Here is a 24,843-nt window from a genome sequence, read left to right on the forward strand (position 1 = left end):
ATTAGTAAATAAATTATAAATAAAATCTTCTGTTTTTTTCCTGTTTAGCCTCCGAGAGTCACCGTCACGTATGACTTCAAAGGATGATATGTATGAGTGTAAGTGAAGTGGAATCTTGAACAGTCTCAGGTCGACCATTTCTGAGACGTGTGGTTAATTGAAACCCAATCACGAAAGAACGCCGGCCTCCGTGGCGCGAATGGTAGCGTTTCAGCCTATCATCCGGAGGTTCCAGGTTCGAATCCCGGTCAGGCATGGTATTTTCAAACACGGTACAAATCATTCATCTCATTTTCTGAAGCAATACCAAACGGTGTACCAGGAGGTTAGAAAAACCACCAAAGAACACCGGTATCCACGATCTAGTATTCAAATCCGTATAAAACGTAAACTGCTTTTACTAAGATTTGAACGTTGGAATTCTCGACATCGAAATCAGCTGATTTGCGAAGACGCGTTCACCACTAGACCAACCCGGCGGGTTAATAATTTTTTTTTTTAACCTCCGAGACCACCGTTAGGTATTGTTTCAGAGGATGAAATGGATGATTTGTACCAAGTGAAAATGTCTTGCCTGACCGGGATTCGAACCTGGGATCTCCGAATGAAAAGCCGAGACGCTACCGCTCACGCCACGGAGGAGTTATTACTGCAGTTAAGAAAAAATCCAATTTTTTTGGATTTTGGGCTTTTTTGGAAACTTTTGGTCCAGTGGATTGCAATCAAAAAGGGAGACGAACTAGATGTTACAACAGTCCTAAATCCTAAATTTCAATATTTTACAACAAATCGTTTTTGAGTTATGTGAGATACATACGTACGTACGTACAGACGTCACGCCGAAACTAGTGAAAATAGATTCAGGGATGATCAAAATGGATATCTCCGTTGTAATCCGAAATTTTTCGCGATGATAATACTTTCTTGTACTTTGTATAAGGAAGTAAAAAAAATAATTCGTTATTCTTAGAAGATTTATGAGGCAATCTTTGAATACTTTTTCTTATTTAAGAGAAGTAGGAGTAAAAAGCATTTTTACATTATAATAAAAATCATGACAAAAATAAAAATAACTAACTTTCTACCAAAGATACGATAAGCAATTTACCATCAACGAAAGATAACTTGACGTTATTGCTAACGTATAAAAAGTGATTTGCCTTTTTCTTTAAAAACACATATATATATATATATTAATAATAATACTAATATGTTAAAGTACAACACAAGCTTTTTAGTTTGTAACAATGATTCATCAATTTTATTACAGAAATTGCAAATATAGTTAATATTACTAATATTACATCACCTTATCCTAAATGCATACACATACAATTTTAAAACGCCGCGCGCGCGCACATAATAAAAAATAGCCAATCAGAAACGACCACATACTAGATGCATATATGTAATTTCTTTTACATGTATTATCTTACTGATTTATGAATAACACTTGTATTTTAAATATGTAAAACTATAATTAAACAATCTATTCCTAAATTTATAAGGAAGATATCAATTTTTTAATGAATTTTAAAATAATAAATATAATTAGCAAGAAAGTAATTTATTTTTTGGGAGTGTAAAATAAAACTGGATTCTTTTTGATACAGGGAATGAATTTTAACTGAATAAATATTTTCAATTTTATAGGACATCTTTGTAATCTTTCTAGCAACTTCATGATTTTCCACTAATAAAACTTCTGGCCCTTCTCACTAAAAAAATGAACAAAGTACGATTTAAGGTCATCATCATTAGTGAAGTTAATAATTTTGAAAATTTCGAAATAAGTAGTAATCTGATGGAGCAAGATCATGACTGTATGATGAGGGATCACTTCCCAACCAAGCTCCAGGAATTTTCTACGAGATACCAAAGATGTGTATGGCCTTCCATAATCTTGGTGAAACAAAATTCCTTTGCAATTTACCAATTCTGTTTTTTTTCCCGACTGCTTCCTACAGTTTCATTAGTAGATGACAGTAAACATCTGAATCGATCATTTGGTTCTTTGGAAACAGCTCAAAATACAAAACATTATTGAAATACCAACGAAAAGTGATCGGTGTGACGTCTGTACGTACATACGTAAGTATGAATCTCGCATAACTCAAAAGCAATTAGCCGTAGGATGTTGAAATTTTGGATTTAGAACTGTTGTAACATCTAGTTGTGCACCTTCCCTTTTAATTGCAATCGACTGGAACGAGTGTCCAAATAAGCCCAGAAAATTTAGATTTTGGACTGTTTTTTAACTGCAGTAATAAGCAATATTTGAGAGCTTTTCAATGATATGTGGTACTTATTTTCATTGGTTCCTGAGTTATAACCAAATAAAATTTTAATTAATGAAATATTTGGATCTTACAAGGGGAAAGCACATCGGTTCGAATCCGACTTCACTTCCTTTTTTTTCATTTAAATATATATATTGATTTATTAAGCATTAACCTCTAATTGTCAAAAAAGTTTTACAATAAATAATAATTTAATAACAACAATAAAAAAATATGATGAAAATATTAAAAATCGGAAGTTATTAGTGAAAGAAAATTTTATATACTTTTCATTTTAAAAAAATGTGTATTTGTAATTTAATAGGCGTACAAGGAAGTTATGTGGTATCCACATCAGATTTTTTTTTATTAGTAATAGAAGATTATTTTTTTAAATTAATTTGGAAAATTTATTACAATGTATATGAAAAATAAACACATTTGAAATTTCGTTTTTTGCTAATTTTATTTCATTAATTTTTGTTAAATGTTCATCCAATCGTAATAGCTAGAGACCGGATCATATGCGACATAAAAAGCTTGAAATATGTATGAAAAGTGTAATAAAAAAATAGTCATTTTTAGGTTTTTTTATTTGTTTAATTTAAAAATCAGCATACAATTAGTAAGTAGTTGAATAACATATCGATACATTCGATAATTAACAATTATTTAACATTTTGTAAACATAAACAATCAGAGGTTCTGTTCCGCGGCTGCTAAGTGCGCTCTAAGAGCCGTACATGGCTGCACATACCATATGGCTTAGATCCGGCCCCTGCATGGTAGAAGGGGAGAGGTTTTTTAGCGGGTGAGAGCCCCGCACTGCCGTCAGTGCGGGTCTGACGGCGGCTGGCAGAGCTTTTTCTTCCGCTACGGAAAGAAAAAAAAAAGCCGTACAGCTGATAGGTTTGGCCGGCTACAACGTAAGATTTCATTTATTAACAAGGTACCCAACCGAAAAATATTGAAAATATATCAAAAATATGCATCATCATTAGATTTTAAGGAAAATATTCAATAACCGGTGAGAATGGGCGTAATATGCAAATGCATATAATCCGGTCTGTAGTAATAGCAAAGAAAAATTTCAAATGAAATTTTCCAAACAGATCGAAAGAAACGAAGTTAATTCGTACATGAGTTAAGATCAATACAATTTACCTTAACAGTAATACTATTTAATTATTTTGCGAAAATCTGTATATGAAATAATTATAATAATAAAAATTAAAATCATTGTGTACAAAGTTTAAATATTAATTTAAAGCAATCTACAGACTATTTATTCATCTCAAAACTGATTTTGTTTTTGAAATTTATTTATAGATCTTCAAAGGTATCTAATGTCGCATTATTTACATAATGAAACTAAGGGCTTTTAGACGCTTAGATCAAAGGATTTAGTATTATCTTAATACTTTCTATCGTGACCTGTATATCAAAGGATGTTCAAACTGACCGATCAGGCTGGAATAATTTAATCCTAAGATACGAAGCGATCTAAAATAATTAAAAAATAAATATAATCCTGTTCAGGTCTGTACCAATCGCACAAAACAATTTCTTTTATCATTTTTATAATTTCTTCTATTAATTTCAAATCTGATAGATTAAAAATCTATCAATATATAAAAATTAAAGACGTAGTGTCTTCCCAAAACATACTCCTTAACTGTAAAACTTTTTTTATAATTTCTAAAGGATACATTTTTTAATGTTCGATATAGTACTTATTAAATCCGCAGTAAGTAATGAGTCACTCATTTTAGAAAAATATTTTTTTAGATCCGCTTTGTAGTCATAAAAACGAAAATTATTATACAATTAAAATATTATACGTAAATGAAAATTATTATAAAAATTAAATATTACACAATTACTGAATGAAACAGTTTATGTTATTAAATCCACGATATCTTTAACCCTGATCACTCTATGATCCGATGTATAATTTTTTTTGCCCTTTCCGACGATAAGAAGTTTTATCAGATTTTAAAAAAAAAGCTATATATTTTATTTTCAATTATTGCTATTATTTAATATCAAAATAAAAGAAAAATATGACTTATTAATTTTATCATTTAACATACGTTCACGCTGTTGTAAGATAATATGTTTTTTAACATAGCCAGTTGCATTGTTTTTCATAGCTGATGATTACTTGTATTTATCATTAGGTTATTTATTTTTAATATTTTATTTATAAATTAATCTTTAAAATAATATCCGATTATAATTTTGGTAATTATTTAGTTGAAGTGCCTCATCCAGAAATCACAAAAAAACATATGATGTATTTTGGGCGTCGGAAAAATAGAAAATTAGTAAAAATTTACATTTAGTTTCTGTGAGGAATTTATATCATTTTACTCAGAATCAAATTCTCTACTAGTTTTATTTAAATTTTTATGTGTTTATTACACATTTATCAAAGTTATTTTATGTCAAACATAAAATAATATCTTTTTCTATTTTTATCTCGAATTTCTCGAAAAGTTCTAAAAATACAGTGGTATCCTATTTATTTTTTGTTTTCAATTTTTCACATCTAAAACCACCAAGTTTACCCCTTAATTTTTTTTTTACCTACTGGAACCACCATTAGAAATCGCTTCAAAAGATGAGATGAATGACAATATTTTTAGCGAATGAAAATGCCATGCCTGACCGGGATTCTGGATGAAAGGCCGAGACGCTACCGCTCGCGCCACGGATACCATCTTACCCCTTAATTTGGGTCCTAAAGTATTACACTCTGGCTTAATATTACTGTAGGCGCAGAATTCAGGGCGAAATCTTTCACCAGACGACACCTACTAACAAAGCGTTTCCGAACATATGTTTATACGAACGTTTTTCTTTATTTTCCAATCCTGAAAGTTTAATGCATAATTTAATATACAATAACATAGTAATAAGAAGACTGCTAAAAAAGAAACGAAGTTTTTTAGTTTACCTTCATGATTTTTCTTGGTTTCTTTTTAAACTAATCTTCAATTATGAATAAAAGGATCAAACAGTAAGAAATTTTAATAGATGCCTTTAAAAAACAAATTATTTAACTTTAAACTTTTTGGTGTAAATATAACGAATTTAGTACTGGAAGAGAATGGATTGGAAATTTACTTTAAACCAAAGAAATTTTTAAAAAAATTGTATATAAATTAAAAAAAAAAATAATGGTAATTTTTTGTAGATATAGCCATGTGGTTAAGATTTTAACCCAAGTAAAAAAAAAAATGTTTTCATAGTAAACAGTTTTACGTTATTCAACGTTAAAGATAGATAAAAAGAAATGGAAGTGGAACGAATCTAAATATAGAGATAAGAAAAACAGATTTTTATACTTATATATGAAACCGATACCAAACTCCCTACTCTGTAGAGAACCTTCGAACTAGACAGAAGAAATATTATAATTATTGATATCAGTAAGTCTGATTCTACGAATGAAATACAACGTAACTAGATTATTTTATCAAGTTAAACAATAACACTTAATACGTATAAAAATTTACATAATACGTATATTAATACATAATACATATATTAATACATATATTATATACATATATTACATATATATACATATATTACATATATATATTATATACATATATGAATACATAATACGTATATTATATAATATAATTCAATACGTATTATTACATAAGCAAAACTAATAATATTATTCTCTATTATAATGATATAACTTACACGTTGTGATGTAAATCGTACTAAATTCATACAATAAACTAAAAGCAATTATACTTTATCAAGAAAAACTTTGAAATTACTTTGAACTTTAAGTACTACTTAAAAACTTCATAAACAAAGAAACTAAAATTAGCATAGAGTTTACATTAGCATAGAGTGCAGGATTACTAACCGTTTTCAGAGAAATATACAGAATAATTCTCGAAGAATGTAACAAATTTTCAAGAGGTTTATTTCAGAGATGTATATTTATATTATTTCAGATCTATTAGATATTTCAGAGATCTATTTATTTATTTTATGAAAAATTCATAAAAAACATAGGTCCGGAAACATTTTATTGGCTAGGGAAAGATTTCATCATGATATCTGCGCCTTCGGCAAAATTAAGCCAAACTGTAAATTCTTGGAACCCAAATGAAAACATAAATTTAGTTGTTTTATATAAAATTCTACCTGAAAAAACTGTAATATTAATAGTTTAGAGGAATCCCAGATAAAAAATTGGGGTTGAAAACTAACAAATTTATTTTTGTCGAAAAATAGCTTTTTAAATGACTAATAAATACATAAAAAAGTATTAAATAAAACTTACAGAGAATTTCATTCTGAGTAAAATGATATGAATAAAGTCCAAAAAAAAAACTTAATAAAAATAGAAGAATTTTGAAGTTTATTAAAAATAAAACGTAAGTTTTAAAGCTGTTAAAAATTAAAAAACACGGGTGTCAAAAAAAAATTAAAAAACCCTTTCGGCACGCCGGAAGGCGGAGGTAGATTTCAGCGCTGCTAAGTAGAGGATAAAAGTAAAGCCAGTTATTTTTACACGGATTTGAATACTAGATCGTGGATACCGGTGTTCTTTGGTGGTTGGGTTTTACAATTAACCACACATCTCAGGAATGGTCGAACTAAGAGTATACAGGACTACACTTCATTTACACTCATACATATCATCCTCATTCATCCTCTGAAGAATTATCTAAACGGTAGTTACCGGAGACTAAACAGGAAAAAGAAAAAGAAGAAAAGAAAGTAGAGGATAAAAAAAAATCCACTTAAAGTTAAGAAAAACTTCAAATTTACTCAATACGAAAATGGTTGCATGTGAAAAAAGGTTTCACATGTTTTTTTGGCATACGACTAGCCTCATCTCATGTCATCCCTTGCCGTAAGGGTTGGTCATATCAAAAATGGTTACAGACAAAAGATTTAGGTAATGTTTAGAAGACTAACGACCACTTTAAACTAATTCGATACTGTGCCGATTAAGGGAGTTATGATTTTTTTTATCTTCGAAACCCCATTTTTTTGACCCCCCTGGGCCAAAAGTTCGTGATATCATAAAAATTTACTTAGATAAGTTTTAGGCCCTTATCGAAAGAATAGAAGAAACTTTAAACGAATTCGATATTTTAATTAATAAGAAAGTTATAGCGATATTTTGTTTTTTCGAAAAAGTCCCCCATTTCCACTACCATGGTCCGATTTTACCCAATAACGAACTTGACCCAGATTTTGAGTCGTTATATTTTATGCATCAATTTGAAAGTGATTGGCGGAAATTACGGCAGTTATCGTATCCAGAAGAAACTGAAAGTGAAATAAATATTTCCGGAAGTCGAATCATAGTATCCATTATAATAGGTAGCTTTCTAATGAAATCTACCAAAAAATATAGGATGTACGGCCAGTTGCAGATCATTACATGACAGTGTAATGTAGAAGTGCGGTGCCCCTAAATTTCGGATTATTGCCATTAGATTCGTGAAGGCTTTATGACAATATGATTTCGTTAAAATATTTAACTTGGTTAAAATGCCCGCGTACTTATAAACTTTCCATTGCCTATATGTTGGAAATGACGTTGTTCATTTCGTTTGCCGTATTGATTTTACTGCGTTATTTATATATAGTATAATTTATTGTAAAATTTTTTTAAAAATTCTTTAAACGTATGTATATATATATATACATATATATATATATAAATATATAAATATAAATATATAAATATATAAATATATAAATATATAAATATATAAATATATAAATATATAAATATATAAATATATAAATATATAAATATAAATATAAATATATAAATATATATATATGTGTGTGTGTGTGTGTGTATGTGTCTAGAGGTTATAACACTCTCGGTAACGTAAGGATTCCAACGTGGGGTCATACATATAAATAGGTTCAGCCGCTGAGCTGCTACAGTGAAAAAAAAAAACATACTTACACCCTAAATACATTACACTCGTATTGATTTTGCTGCGTTATTTGTATACAGTAAGTATTTTTTTCTATGTTTTTTAAATATACATACGATCGTAAGTGAAAAAGTAAAGGGAAATTTTGATTTCCCTCCCAATCACCAATCACATGTATGGCAGCAATGATTGTTTTGCTGTAACTCATAATCTCTATCAGCTGTTCATTGAATGTATTGTTTCATTGTCAGCTATTTGTGACTGTGTTTAAAAGTCTATTTAAAATGAGGGTGCTCCTTTGTCGGATTGCACCAAGAAATGCGAGCAGTGATACGTTTCCACAGATCGAAGGGGTAAACCATCAGAGATTATTCGTCGAATTCAGCAACAATATGAAGAAAGATGTTTGAGTGGAAGCGAGATCTACGACTGGATTGATCGGTTTAAAAATGGTAGGATTTCTTTCGGTGATGAACAGCCCTAAGGTAGGCCTTCCACTTCGAAGACTAACGACAATACTGAACCGGTTAAACAAATGATTTTCGATAATCGACGAATTACATTTGATGACATTCCATTATTATTCATTTGCCTCGAATTTTATGAGATATTTACACACGAATTAGTTCTATAAAATTTAGAACTAGCCGCGGGGTTCGTGCTTCCGCTAACTCGGTTAGCTAGTTCACAGGGCAACGATGTAGGACATTCAAGATGTCCGGATGACACCTGCAGCGAAGGCAAAAGGGCCGCATATAATAAAAGTTATGATAATCCAAGGAATTTAAATAGAATTTTTAATGAAATTAAGATTTGTTTGAAAACCTTTTATTTTTTTTGATAAAACAGTTTTCTTTAATATCCAGATTGTTAAGCCGACTAATAAAATTAGGTAAAAATGAATAAAAACTGAAAATATACTATTTAAATATTCTAGATTTTAACTATTGAAATAAAAAAAAGAAGATATATATATATACTCATATTTTTTTAAAGCTTCCGTATTAACAATTACTATCAGTAAATGTTACAATAAAATATAAATGATATAATAACTTAATAGACATAACTTAAATTTAATAAATTATATGTAATATTACAATCTATGAACTTTAACATTTAATTAAATAAAAATTGAAGGTCGACGATACAAGTGGATTAAAGTCTAACATAAGTGCTTTATTTAATTCAATTATTTCTATTAATTTAATTTAACCACCGCCAAGTTCTTTGCAGACGTATTATAACAGGACTGTAATAAATTATAATACCGCAGTAAAGATGATTTTTTGATTAAATATTGTTATAACAGTAATTTGAAGATAAAATAGGGAAACATTTTGTAAAGTAATATCACCTAAATACCCTACTGAGTATAATCAATTTAGATAATGCATTGTTTTTTTATGGAAAAAGCTCATCGATTTGTTTCTTACACACTCTCAGTATTTTTTATGGCTATGATGTATAAGGCGTCTGAACTAAACTTGGCAATAATTAAGAGCTGCTTTCTCTAATAGTAATGATTTTCATAATACAGTAAGTTCCTAAAGAACGTATTATTTGGAAATAAAATATTGTTATTCACCTCGACGAAAACAGGAACAGGAATCCACTTTGCTTTTCATTTTCTTCAGTAACCCTGAATGAAATACGATTGTTAACTTGAGAATACCTATGCAAATTTGAGAATTAGTTTATATCTCATATCAGGTCACTTATTTATACTTTCCTGGAATCATAGCTCTAAAACTATGATAAAAAAAACAGTTTTACTACTTCATTTTTTTATTTTATTATTTCGTAATATTTCATGGTCCAGGTACCCCCCCCCCCCGCCAAAATCCAAAACATCTAAAAAAAGTTGGATGTAATATTCTATTCGTACTTATATACGAGTATTGGCGTGTTTGAAAGCAGTAATTTTTGACTGGGAAAACGGATTTTAATGAAATTTTGTACAGAGATTCGTGTGTATGGGGCAGTTTGTCAGTACAATTTTGGGATAAATAATATATCCTAGAGGAGGATAGATAATTTTTGAGGGTCAATTTTTTCAAATTTCGCAAACACAATTCCGCTTTATATTAAGCTCAGTACATTAGATTCATCAACCAATTTCCTATTTCATACACAAAATTTTTTTTTTTCTTTTGACCTTCTCCCCTGGGCCAGATCCTGCAGTTAAATATAACACAGTCCAGAGGAATATCCTATACCCTAACGGGCCTCCCCGTCTCGGCCAGCCGGTCAGAACTTACTTTGCGCCCGCCTCAAACTCCCAAAGTTTGTACAACTTTAGTTGCTCGAAATCTTTTTCGACTGTTTTTAACAATTTGTTTTATCTTTTTTTCATTAATAAAATTAAAAAAAAAATATTCTTTATCAATTATTAAAACTGTATTGCACACCTATTAATTACGATTTTTACTTTCCTGGCGTCATCTCTACAGCTACGCTGCAAGAAGATGATGAAAAAAGGGTAATCAGAAAAATGGAGTGTGGCAGTTTTTTCATTTCTCGTCGTTTCATGACACAGGTACCACCCCCCCTCCAACAAAAAAGAAGTAATGTTCGTACGTGTGTTGGCATATTTGAAACTTAATGTCTTTTGACTGGATATACCGATTTTGATGAAATTTGGTACAGAGATTTCAGTATACGGGGCAATTTTTGGTGAAATTTAGGGATTAATATCTACAAGGGGGTGAGGTAAATGTTTTTTTTTTTAAGTTAATTTACTCAAAATTTTACAAATATAACACCACTTTATATTAATTTTAGTACATGTGTGTATGCTTATGTTACCATTTAAAAAATAAAACCGCCTTTCAAATTCTCTCCTTCCCCAAAAATCAAAAAAGCTATGCTTTTATTATTGCTTATTTTTAATCGAATAATTTTTTTTTTTTTTGATTTCCTAAGAACAGAAGTGGAACAAGAGATAAAAAATATATACAGAAAAATATTAAATGTGGAAGAGCCGATTAAAGCTTAAAAATATGGAATAAATTTTTTTTAACTTTTAATAATATTACAATAAAATTTCATTGTATATAATTCACTCCAACCCCAAAAAATTAATCTAAGTTAAGTTTTTATTGGTCGTACATTTTTCAAGGGATTTTATTTTAGTTTCTTCCACTTAACATAGTAAGCGTAGAAAAATTAATAAATCTTCTTTGGAGGTGATTTTGGAGTAAACATATAATGAAAAACATATATAAGCATATATTTATTTAAACATTTAATGATAAATTTACTATAAATTTCATCACATATGTATGTGAGGAAGTTCATTTTATATGTATAAGATGAAATAACCAATACCAAAAAAGTATTACAACTTCGTAGTAAAGTTTTACTTCCTTGTACGAAATAAAGGAAGTATTGTGATCGCCAAAAATTTCGGTTATCAGATTTCAACGGAAATATCCACTTTGACCATCCCTGAATCCATTTCGACTAGTTTCGGCGTGATGTCTATACGTAAGTACGTCGTTAAAGCCCATCAGGTCTATGAACGGAAGGGGTGGTGAGGCGACCGGAAGCGTCACAAGGCGGGTGTGTATTCCCTTACGAGGTTGCGATGAACGTACGTACGTATGTATGTATGTATCTCGCGTAATTCAAAAACGATCAGCCGTAGAATGTTGAAATTTTGGATTTAGGACTGTTGTAACATCTAGTTGGGCATCTTCTCTTTTGATTGCAATTGACCGAAGCAAAAGTGAACCAAAAACTTTGGACTTTTTCTTAACTGCAGTAATAACCCTCAATGAGAGCTTATCAACAATATTTCATAAGTGGTACTTATGTTCATTGGTTCCAAAATTAAAGCGAAACGAAATTTTAATTAATGAAATATTTGGATCTTACAATAGAAGGCACATCAGTTCAAATCTGACTTCATCTCCTTTTTTTTTTTTAATTTTTTGTTGTTTTATTTTTTTAATTATTAGGTCTAATATTGCAAAAAAATTATTACTTAATTTGATACCAATTTACAATATTAGAATTAACAATAAATAAAAACAATTATTATTTAATCGAATTGAAAACGTAAATTGGAGGACACGAAAAAAGACATAAAATTACATCAATTTTCTACCATAACTCGATTATTTGTTAACAGATTTTAAAAAATAAAATGTCATTCTGTTCAAAATAAAAAAAAAGGCTTAGTATTTTAGCAAATCACATACATTTGGATAAAATTTATATTTATGGAGATATAACGGATTGAAAAATAAAATTGGCCACCATTTTGTAATTTGCGAAGGTATTTAGGTCCTGATTTTTTGCTAATTTTAAAACTTTATTACTTACCAAATATTAATTTTTATATGAAAATAACAAAATGGCGGTCAGGGGGAGAACGAAGGAGAAATTGACATTTTTTGTTTAGTTTTACAAGTATAATCCGCAAAAGTATAGCCAGCCCACCATTTTAGAAACACTCTGTATGTATGTAAGTGTGTGTGTGTGTGTGTGTGTGTGTGTGTGTGTGTGTGTGTGTGTGTGTGTATATCCATGGACTATACCTATGGCTCAAAAATTTCCAAAACTACTAATCAATTTCATTGAAATTTAGACAACATGCTGTAGTAGTGTATGCGAAAATTTGATGAAGTTTGGTTAAGTCGTTCCTGAGTTATTCTAGATTTAAGGTCGACCACAGACAACATAACCTCAATTTGATGTTATGTTGACTTTGCATTGGTGAATATTTACATGTGCATAGGCAGCGAGTCATACTAGTGAAAGAGTTTAAACTTGATACGTGCGTGTAGGGTCTAATGTTATTTTTTAATTATTTCATCTAATTATACGGTTATAATAATTTAAAAACAGAAAATATATTTTAATATTAATAAAAAAGGAAATTATACCACTTTTAGTTCTCATTTAATTTATGTAATATATAACGAGTTCTTTTCCTTTTTTAATTTTTGGTTCCTTTTTTATTCCTTTTTGGTTCTTTTCCTTTTTTATTTAGAATTTTTTATTTAATAGTTTTTATGGTTATTTTAATTATCGGTCTCTTCTTGCGCAGAACTTCACAAGAAATTTTTATTTAATTCCTGTGATAAACTTTACATAAAGATTCGCTAAAACGGTTTTAATTATTGAAATACTGATGATAAGGATAAACTGGGTTATCCGGACACATAAAAAAAACCTAACCTAAAAATTTGTATTTCAATCTAAATTCTAATAAATTTAACTAAAAAATTAAACGTAAGAAAAAGATTCAGAGTATATGCGTGTAATAAAAACTGCTAACCAAACAAAACTATTAAGTTAATGAAAACATAATTTATAAGTAGTTATTTAAAAAGGGATGGAAATAGCAAAAAATTCCGATAAAAATCGTAATTAAATATAATTAAAAAACAAAATACATTAAAAGATAAAGAAAATTACAGCATATTATTTCGTTCATTTTGTACCGAAAAACATAAATATATTGATAAAAGAATATGAATTAGAATAAAAAAAAAAAATAATGGTTAATATTTATAATTTAAATTTTTTTACTGAATTTAAAAAAAAATGTTTCTTACCTTAAGAAAGAGATAATGAAAATTTTGATAATTTGATGCAATTACGCGTAAAAATCAATTAACTGGTAACTACCTGAAACAAAAAAAAAAAAAAATAATTATATTAGTATAAATTATTCGAAGGACAAAATAGATAAGAATAACGGACATATTTTAGATAATCTTAAGAATTTATTAAAAGTCCGAAAAATTGTTACCGGAAAATGCTCTAAATATAAGAAAGAAATAATTCCTGCTTGACCATCGACCTAAGCCAGAAAGTTCAAACTTGGTAAATCCAACGGAAATACTTAAAAATATTATTTTTAATTATGTACGCGGTTACACACGCGCACACACACTTTTACTTCTTTTAACAAAAATATATAAACAACTACAGACCATTAATATCATTAAATAAAAGAATAAATGTCTCATTCTCATTCTCTCTATATATATATTATACACAAAGGTAAGACGACGGTTTTGTACCATTTATAAGACGACATCAACACAAACCCCCATGAATATGGTATTACTGGATAGGGGATTACCTCCCGAGTGTACATCAAACAGATTTAGGACGAAAAAGGGTTGGAGGAAGTGGAAAAAAGTTAGTTAAAATTCAAATTTGTTTCAGGGTCCCACTGATGCGTTGAATCGCCAACGTCCGATAGCTGTAATACAACCAGAATCAATACTAATATATTAATGGTTTTCTAGCATCTGGAGTTTTCATATTTTCTAATATTCTATACAATTTGTTACTGTAAAATTTCAATCATTGTAAATATGTAAGCTTCAATAATTTTACAGCTACATTTTTCATGTTATCTAATTTTCATCAATGTACCTCGGAAAATACCAAATAAACGCACTAATGTTTTGTAGCAACTGTATTTTTTATGTTTACTTACTTTTCCTCTGTTTGGAAATAAATTAATACTGCAGTTAAAGTGATTTGTTTTTATTTTTATAAAATTTAAACAGCAAAATTCTCTTACGGATCGTTTGTATTTATATACGCCCCACGATCGGCGGTTATAGGTCAACTGAATTGAAAAGAGGACTGGTTTGAGCATACGTAATAAACGCCCACATGCCTCCCACCACAATCTTAAGTACATTCTTTGTAATATTAAAATAGACCGTACAACGAAACGAATATCATTATGTTTCATTTATTCACGTATTCACATGTAGTTAGTGGTACTTAAGACTAATAAAAACTAAATATATATTTATTGTACGGCTATTCATTTTGCTGAAGTAGAAATAATAAAAGTATATTTTAAATAAAATAATTACTTCATAATGTTTTTTTTTTATTCTATATCTAGCAGCACTTGATTTTATTTGTACTTGATTATATTATTTAATTTTCTACTGATAAACAAGTGAATAAATGTTATTTAGTGATTAATAACAATATTTTTAAAATTCTACAATAAATTTAAGTTTACAAATTATTTAATTGAGAATTCGTTTATATTTATTACTCAAATATGTAATTTATAAAATTGGTATAACCTAGCTTCAATATATAATTAATCAACTTTTATCAATAAATTAAAAAGTTAACATAGTTTCATATCAATAGATATTCCAGTCAATATATGGAACAAACCGGTGCACATTGACGAAGAAAACTAGGAAAGAAAGCAGACTAAAATTTTATAAAACGATGGCCGAATCGGTTTTATTACACGGTTCAGAGACGTGATGGCCTAGTACAAAGCATAAGAATAGAATTCAAGCATCAGAATTGCGGTTTATGAAATTTTTGAAAGTTTTTACAAGATTGGATATGTTCTACAATTCGGAAAGAGTTAAATATATTTAAGATAGAAGATAAATTTTTATAGAATAAACAAAAATGGTTAGCGCACCTGAAGAGGATGCAGGAAGAACGGTTACAAAATAAGGTATGGATACACACAACCCTGTAAATCGATGACAGAGGAGAAGATCAAGAAAACCGTTGTTGGCACAGTTCAGATTCATGTGTTTTCTTCATACTGTTGATAAATGTAAACATAACTTTCATTTTTTTTTTTTTTTTTTTAATAATGAACCAGCTGTGAGCTTAAGTATTATTACGCAATTAATAACTTATGACTTCACTTTCCTTTAAAATCTTACACAAAACACATTACTAATTTTATATCTGTTCTAGTTACAGTGTGTTGAACATATATTTAAAAATGTGTAAACTAAAGAATTAAATTATTGTTAATTTAATATAATGATTAATTAATTCGTAAATTTAAAAGTAAATAAAAAAAGTTTAAATTATCCATAGTCATTTATCTGGCAATTACTTAGTGTACGCTATTACCACAACAGACGTATTACACCTCAGTTGGAATTGCCAGGTTGAGGCATTCTTTTTAGATCGGAACAGGCGACTTGATAGATGACCTGGTAGAAGTTCGGTTGTCAATACAAAGAAAAAAAATTCATAAAATATGAAAAAAAAAATTAATTTCTAATTAAATGTGCAACTCTAGTTGCATTGTTGCAAGACTGTACTTGTTTAGTACAGCCTTGTAGATCAGTGTTCCTCAATCGGTAACCAAGGTGTAGTAACTCACAATAAATAAGTAATATCCATTAAGATTTACATAAGTAAGGTTTATGTTAAACAACATTCTTTGTTAATAACATACGTAAGTTATTTTTATTGTATATTGTAAAGTAATTTATTGACAAATTTTATTGTATTCTATTTTACTTGTAATTGTTTAACATAGCTGTAATTGTATAACGTGCTTAACGATTTATTTAATTATTAAATTTCCAATTTTTAAGCGATCTAACAAATTCAGACGAATAATTTTGATTAAAATAAAATAGTTATATAAAAATTTTTTAAAGTTTTTTTTTGGAAGATAAATGAACTCGCTTTCAAAACAAAAAGGAAATGAAAATGTTAAATTAAAGAAACAGTCCAAAGGCGTAATGTTTTGCAATTAGAACTTTAAAAGGCTCTCATTAAACATCTAAGGAAAGATAAAATGTTTAAAATAGTAATTTAAAATCAAGCGAAACTTGTACGAACTAGGAATGAATATAACTTTACTTAGTAGACATAATTCTTCATTAGTATTTCTTCAACATTTATTATATAATTAAAATGATAAAAAGAAACTTTTGTTCCAAGTTTTGTTTAACTCGTATAAATCTGCAAATTAAATTGATTAAACATCCTAACGTCCTATTACTAAATTACAAAGATATCTGTTACCTTGTAGCAGTCACATTCCAAACAAAAAGAAAAAAAAAACAGTTTTAAAGTACATGAATTTCCCAAGTTATTTAAAATTAACCTAAATCAAAGTTATTCTCTTTCATAATAAAATAAAAACGTACATAAAAAAAATTTAAAACTACAAGAAAGGACTTGTCATAAATATAGAGATCAGAAATTCTGGAAAGGAAGATATCTTGAAAATTGGTACAAAAATTAGTTAATTTATTAAAAACGAAACTTTTAAAAAATGTCCACAAGTTAGTTGAAAAACGTATTATATCAGTGTTCCAGAAACATCTTTATAAATAGCCATGAAGGACCATACTTAAAAATGTTTTAGAATTTTAATTTTATAAAAAATCTTTTTGTCAAAGTGTTCCAGAATTATAAACTTTTTTTGTCTTCAGTCAATTGACTGGTTTGATGCAGCTCTCCAAGATTCCCTATCTAGTGCTAGTCCTTTCATTTCAGTTTCATTTCTCTACGTCCTACATCCCTAACAATTTGTTTTACATATTCCAAACGTTGCCTGCCTGCACAATTGTTTCCTTTTACCTGTACCTCCAATATTAAAGCGACTATTACAGGATGCTTTAATGTGTGGCCTATAACTCTGTCTCTTCTTTAATTATATTTTTCTAAATGCTTCTTTCATCTATTTGCCGCAATACCTCTTCATTTGTCACTTTATCCACCCATCTGATTTTTAACATTCTCCTATAGCACCGCATTTCAAAAGCTTCTAATCTTTACTTCTCAGGGACTCCGATCGTCCAAGTTTCACTTCCATATAAAGTTACGACCCAAACATATACTTTCAAAAATATTTTTCTGACAGTTTAAATTAAATTTTGATGCAAACAAATTATATTTATGACTGAAGGCTCGTTTCGCCTGTGCTATTCGGCAATTTATATCTCTCCTGCTTCGTCGATCTTTAATAATTCTACTTCCCAAATAACAAAATTCTTCTATCTCCATAATCTTTTCTCTTCCTATTTTTACTTTACATTCAGTGTAACATCTTCGTTATTTCTACTACATTTCATTACTTTTGTTTTGTTCTTGTTTATTTTCATGCGATAGTTCTTGCGTAGGACTTCATTCATGCCGTTCATTTTTCCTTTTACATCCTTTTTACTCACAGTTAGAATTACTATATCATTAGCAAATCGTAGCATCTTATCTTTTCACCTTGTAATAAACATTAAACTGTATTTTTGTCCCTTAAATTTAATTAATTGGAGGGGATATCAGTTTGATTGGTTTAATGTTTATGCTACCTCCACCTTTCTTAAAATAAATTTTTATCTTATGCAATAAAAAAAAAGGGTCATACCTTAATTTGAGATACGCAATCTGATTCTGAGATTTTAGTAGTTTAACATATTTTAAAGTTAATTTTACACTGCTGCATTGTTTATAACAGTATGACTGGTAATTTTATATATTTAATCTCAAAGTACTGTTCGACATTTAACTTTTTTTTATAATTTTTCCTAAGTATAGGCCTTTTTTTCATTCAGGCCATCTTTTGAGAACCTTTACATAATTTGGAATTTTTCTTTCCCCCAAAGTTTTCTCATTATATTCTTTTGGGTTTCATTTTTTCTTGAAACGTTAGATTCATCAACCATTTTCCTAAATATAACTGTTTCATATATTAGATTTTTGTTGGTTGCTCGAGGTCTTTTTCGACTCTTTGTACCGTTTTTTTTTTTTATTAATAAAATTTTTAAAAATGTTCTTTATAATTTATTAAAAATGTACTTTTTACCTGCTAATTATTTTTACTTTCTTTGCATCATAGCTTTACAGCATTGATTCTCGAACTTTTTCACCCACCGTCCACACTGAGAATCAAACATTTTCTAGCGTCCCCAAAATTTTTAAACTTACAATTTGTTAAAAATAATAATTACAATTGTTGTTTTTAAGATGCACTCTTAACAACAGCAACAGACTCTTAACAAAAAAACAGTTCCAGACGATATGTTAAAACAAACAAAGGGGGGGGGGGTGATATATCGTCCTAAATTTGATTTTTTTTTTCTTTTAAATTACAAAGTCAAGGTTTACCCGACAAGGAATTTAATTACAAAATCATCTGTATAGGAAACAATTTACTAAATCAGTAGAAAAACAGCCCACTCATCACGTCAGATCAAAGAATCACTGGATTTACAAATCCTGACAACCATTCTCATAGCTATGTAATGGTAGCGAACCGCAGGATCTAATATAGGAAAAAGATAAAACAAGAATAAGGATGTCGAATGAATGATTAAATATAAGGATCTATCCATGGAAAAACATAAAACAAACCATCGTTCAAAAAAAGAAAAGAAAAAAATAACTCAGGAACCCGTTCCAAGTCACAGACAATTTTAACTGGAATGAAATAGCCAGCGTTGGGATGGAAATCCTTTATTTAGTGATTGTGCTTGTATTTAGTTTATTTTGTTTGATTACTCTGTCCTTTTCTTTTTTTTAAGTATGAATTAAGTTGGAGTTTGGAGTAGCTTCATCCTACAATTCGTTCCATTTAACCAATGAGTAAGCAATCTTAACTAACTTGAGAAAAATTGTTACAAACTAATAAAATCTCGTTTAGGACAAAAAAAAAATTATTTTTAACTTTTTATAAAAATAAAGATTTTAGGAAAATCTTTAATGAATCTTAGAAAGTGTCTTTAATTATTTTCTGAAATATTATGTTTTTGATTAAAAGCAATAATAATAATAATAATAATAATAATAATAATAATAAAAAAGAACCAAATCATACGGTATAAAATATTCATGATTTTAAATTCTTTTTAAAATAAAACACTCCTCGATTTGGATTAAGGATTTTCTTAAACATTCATTTGAATTTAAAAAATGTAATACTGTAAACTTTTCTCATACACAAGTTATAATTAAAACAACTCTTTATAAAACTAACTCAAATAGAGAAGTCTCAACATGTTACCCTAACAAATCGCATATTGTGCACAAAAAAAGTTATATATAAGAATACTGTAAATAATTTTCATTTATTTAAGTTTGTTAACAGTATTGTATACAGTTACACAGTAGATGGATCTCGAATGAGAATTAATTTTTCTCCTTTCATTTAAAAAAAAAAAAAACAGAACTTTTTAATAGCGACTGAGACTAAAAATCTGAGTTACAATTAAATTGTAGATAACGGAAGGCAAATAAATTTACTTATCTTCTGAATTAATGAAAACCATTCATTAATTACGGAAAAAATCTAATAACATATATATTTCTATATAACTAAAAATTCAAATGCTCATTTGTTCAAAATCTAAATCTCCGAAAAATTCTTCACCGATAACTTTGAATGAAATTTGCCACATCGTTGCATTCGAATACGCGCGTGTTTTTATATATCTAATGTGTCACACCTAGGACAGGTAAAAACACGCTATTTTTTAAAAACGCTATCTGTTGGACGTAAAAGCAACACACTATACTAAATATTTTACGATTCCATTTCAATGTTTCCGATATATGTGTCCGCTATAGAATAAAGAACTACTGGACCGATTTATGCGCGGGGAAAGAGAGAAAGGGAAAAATCGGAAAAAGGAATAATCGGTAAAGTAAAAAGGAAGAAGGGGCAAACGAAAAAATAAATGGAAAGGGGAAAGGAAAAATAAAAAAAGGAACTGGAGAAGAGAAAGAGGGAAATGGAAATAAGGGGAAAGAGAAATTGGGGAAGGAAAAGGAAATGGGAAGGAAGGAAGGGAAAATGAAAAGAGGGGAAAAATCGAAAAGGTAAAAGGGAAGGAAGAATAAATGGAAAAAGGGGAAAAGGAAAAACGGGAAAAGAAATGGAAAGGGAAAAGGAGAAGAAAAAAATAAAGGAAAGGGGGAAATGAAAATAAGGGAAAGAGAAATTGGGGATGGAATAGGAAAGGGTGAAAAGTTGGAAGGGAAAGGGAAAATGGGAAAAGTGAATACGGTAAATGGGAAAAGAGGAAAAAGGGAAGGGGAAAGGAAATGGGGAAAAATTAAATTGTAAAAAGTTCATTTTGTTAAAGTTTTCTCAAACTTTCAATTGGGTTACTTTAATCTATACATACATTGAAATCTAGCAATATCGAAGCATTGCCGGGTCTGCTAGAGTGTGTGTACATACATACATATATATATATATATATATACACATATATATATAAATTTCATGAATTTTAGAATTGTCTAATTTACTTGCTTATCAAATATTGAAATTTTCTGTAGAATATTTTTTAATTATTAATCATTAACATAAAATTTTTCATGGGATATGATTTTCAAATTATTTTAAAAAATCATTGCTCTTTTTATTAATTTTCTTTATCCTATTTTAAATATAAATAGAATTTATCACGAAATTCTCCCAAGACTTCAATAACCTATTCCACTCGTGAAAAAAATGGAAATAGTTCATATTAGTTATTACTGTAGACATATGTCTTAAATTCTTCGTTTGTGAGTTACGGCTAATGAATGGTTTCGCTCGGATTTCAGCTACACCGGTGAAATCAAGTCGTACTGAAATTTTTAGAATTAAAAATAATAAGTGAATTATGTTTTTTGACCAGAAAAATCTAATAATATAGGTCCCAGAACCGTCTCTGCAATAATTTTTGAAAACTCGGGGGTGAAAACTAATAAATTGAGGTAAAACACCCTGTTTTTTGTTTGACGTACAATAATTTTGTTAAATAGGTAATAAATACGTGAAAATTTTTATACAAAAATTGTAGAGAATCTAATTCTGAATAAAATTGTGTAAGATATGTTGAATAAAACAAAGAAAAGTTAGGAAAAATTCAAATTTTATTTAGAAACTGTACACTAGATCAAAGTACGTTATACATACTAGTTTATAATAAATGTTCAAAAATGAGCCTCAATTTTGAATACATTTCTTGGTACGCTTCTGCAACTACTTTCGTTGCTTTTTTTAGTTCTTCAAGGTTGTCCTTAAGTTGCCCAGCCGCATCCATAATGCGAATGAATATTAGGTAGAGAACCTGTTTTCCGAAACGTCATGCTAATTGTTTTGCGATCTGGAATGCTGCGATTCAGAAAACGTATTTCATATTCTACTACAGCAGCTGTAATATTATTACACACACCCAAAGTGAATACCAAATTCGTCTGTTACAAATAAGTACAGCATTATTTCAATTGCAAACCGATCACGTACAAACACAAAATTCACAGAAAACGTTTCAAAACGACGGCACAGTTCACAGTACCAGATATATTTAATGTACCTGATCTGATTTAGATTCTAATACAGTATTATGCGTTGTTGATCAGCTGTTATTATTTTACTTTCAACTTTTTTAAAGTTATTAAAAAAATAACAATTTTTAAATAATTTATTGTAATTCTGTCATTAATAAAAATGTTTTTATCTAAGTAATTTTTATTTATTTACTTTTACTTTGCTGTGTAATTTCAATTTTTTAAAGCAATTTGTTTCAATTCAATTTTTTAAACCAATTTGGTTTCAGGAAAAGTATAGGGACAAGGGAAGCAATTTTAGGCCTGAGATTAATAGTAGAAGGAAGATTAAAGAAAAACAAACCAACATACTTGGCGTTTATAGACCTAGAAAAGGCATTCGATAACGTAGACTGGAATAAAATGTTCGGCATTTTAAAAAAATTAGGGTTCAAATACAGAGATAGAAGAACAATTGCTAACATGTACAGGAACCAAACAGCAACAGTAGCAATTGAAGAACATAAGAAAGAAGCCATAATAAGAAAGGGAGTCCGACAAGGATGTTCTCTATCTCCGTTACTTTTTAATCTTTACATGGAACTAGCAGTTAATGATGTTAAAGAGCAATTTAGATTCGGAGTAACAGTACAAGGTGAAAAGATAAAGATGCTACGATTTGCTGATGATATAGTAATTCTAGCCGAGAATAAAAAGGATTTAGAAGAAACAATGAACGGCATAGATGAAGTCCTACGCAAGAACTATCGCATGAAAATAAACGAGAACAAAACAAAAGTAATGAAATGTAGTAGAAATAACAAAGATGGACCACTGAATGTGAAAATAGGAGGAGAAAAGATTATGGAGGTAGAAGAATTTTGTTATTTGGGAAGTAGAATTACTAAAGATGGACGAAGCAGGAGCGATATAAAATGCCGAATAGCACAAGGTAAACGAGCCTTCAGTAAGAAATATAAGTTGTTTACATCAAAAATTAATTTAAATGTCAGGAAAAGATTTTTGAAAGTGTATGTTTGGAGTGTCGCTTTATATGGAAGTGAAACTTGGACGATCGGAGTATCTGAGAAGAAAAGGTTAGAAGCTTTTGAAATGTGGTGCTATAGGAGAATGTTAAAAATCAGATGGGTGGATAAAGTGACAAATGAGGAGGTATTGCGGCAAATAGATGAAGAAAGAAGCATTTGGAAAAATATAGTTAAAAGAAGAGACAGACTTATAGGCCACATACTAAGGCATCCTGGAATAGTCGCTTTAATTTTGGAAGGACAGGTAGAAGGGAAAAATTGTGTAGGCAGGCCACGTTTGGAATATGTAAAACAAATTGTTAGGGATGTAGGATGTAGAGGGTATACTGAAATGAAACGACTAGCACTAGATAGGGAATCTTGGAGAGCTGCATCAAACCAGTCAAATGACTGAAGACAAAAAAAAAAAAAAAAAGCAATTTGTAACAGTAATTTTTTTTTTTTAATTTTTCACATCACAAAAAAAGAATTTGATTTCTCTTTACATTAAATAAGTACTTTTCTGAGATGTGCAGAAATTTTTCTAAATAAAATTCAATGTTTCTTAATTTTTCTTTATTTTATTAAACTTATCTTACACTACGTTCAGAATTAAATTCTATACAAGTTTTGATTAAAAGTTTTATGTGCTTATTACCCATTTAACAACTGTTAAGTTGTTAAATGCAAATTAAAGTAGTTACTTTCAAAGTAAAAGTAAATAAATATTAAAAATTACTTAGATAAAAACTTCAATTTTTAGTTACAAATCAGGGTAAGTTAATGTACGTCAAACATAAAAAAAAAGGGAATTTTACCCTAATTTATTGGTTTTCACTTTAGATTTCTCAAAGACTACTGGAGAGACGGTTCTGGGAGCTATATTATTCGATTTTTTCAGGTTAAAAACCATAAGAAATCACTAATTCTGTCCCTTAGTTAACTTCTTAAAAATTTCAGTACATCATTTCACCGGGGTAGCAGAAATCCGAGAGAAATCTTTCACTAGCCGTAACTCGCTAATGAAGCATGTTAGGACATATGTTTATATGAACTTTTTCCATTATTTTCACGAGTAGAATAGGTTATGAAAATCTCGGAAGAACTTCGTGAAACATTTGTATATATTTATATAAATTGTGTACTGATTTTTGATGTTATTAAAGAAATCATTAACAATATTATAAGATATAATCCACTCCTTCGTGCTAATTTATTTATTTAGCGTATGGCACCAAGACACAACAACAATTACATTCAAAAATTACAAATTAATATAAGCTACTGATTCTGGAGTCGACATCAGGAAATCTTCAGGAGTCTCATCATAAGCTGTCCTAGAGCAAACTTCTATGATGTGTTTGACGGTTTGATTTTCACCACACTCGCAAAGGGGCGTAGGTGTTTTACCCCATTTACACAGGAAATATCCTGCTAAAATATATTCAATTAACATGAGTGTATGTGTGCCTACGTGTTTATGTGGAAATTCTACGGTATTCTTCCACCGTTTCATGAGAATTTACTTCTTCTGCCCGTGTATATTCACTGTGTAAGTTGTTAACG

General features: G+C 29.1%; 1 protein-coding gene across 3 annotated transcripts in view; it reads right to left on the minus strand.

The window, feature by feature from the left end:
• The window catches only part of LOC142332105 (uncharacterized), a 528,381-nt gene that overhangs the window by 336,654 nt on the left and 166,884 nt on the right, over positions 1 to 24,843 (minus strand). Inside the window, exon 3 of one of the 3 annotated variants that reach the window (XM_075378326.1) lies at positions 13,786 to 13,858. The exons of the other annotated variants lie outside the window; for them this stretch is intronic. The gene's annotated coding sequence lies outside the window, so the exon portion shown is untranslated. The remainder of the gene's footprint in view (positions 1 to 13,785; positions 13,859 to 24,843) is intronic. 3 annotated transcript variants of the gene reach the window in all.

The sequence above is a fragment of the Lycorma delicatula genome, chromosome 11 (genome assembly GCF_047948215.1).
Source record: "Lycorma delicatula isolate Av1 chromosome 11, ASM4794821v1, whole genome shotgun sequence".
Lineage (NCBI taxonomy): Eukaryota > Metazoa > Arthropoda > Insecta > Hemiptera > Fulgoridae > Lycorma > Lycorma delicatula.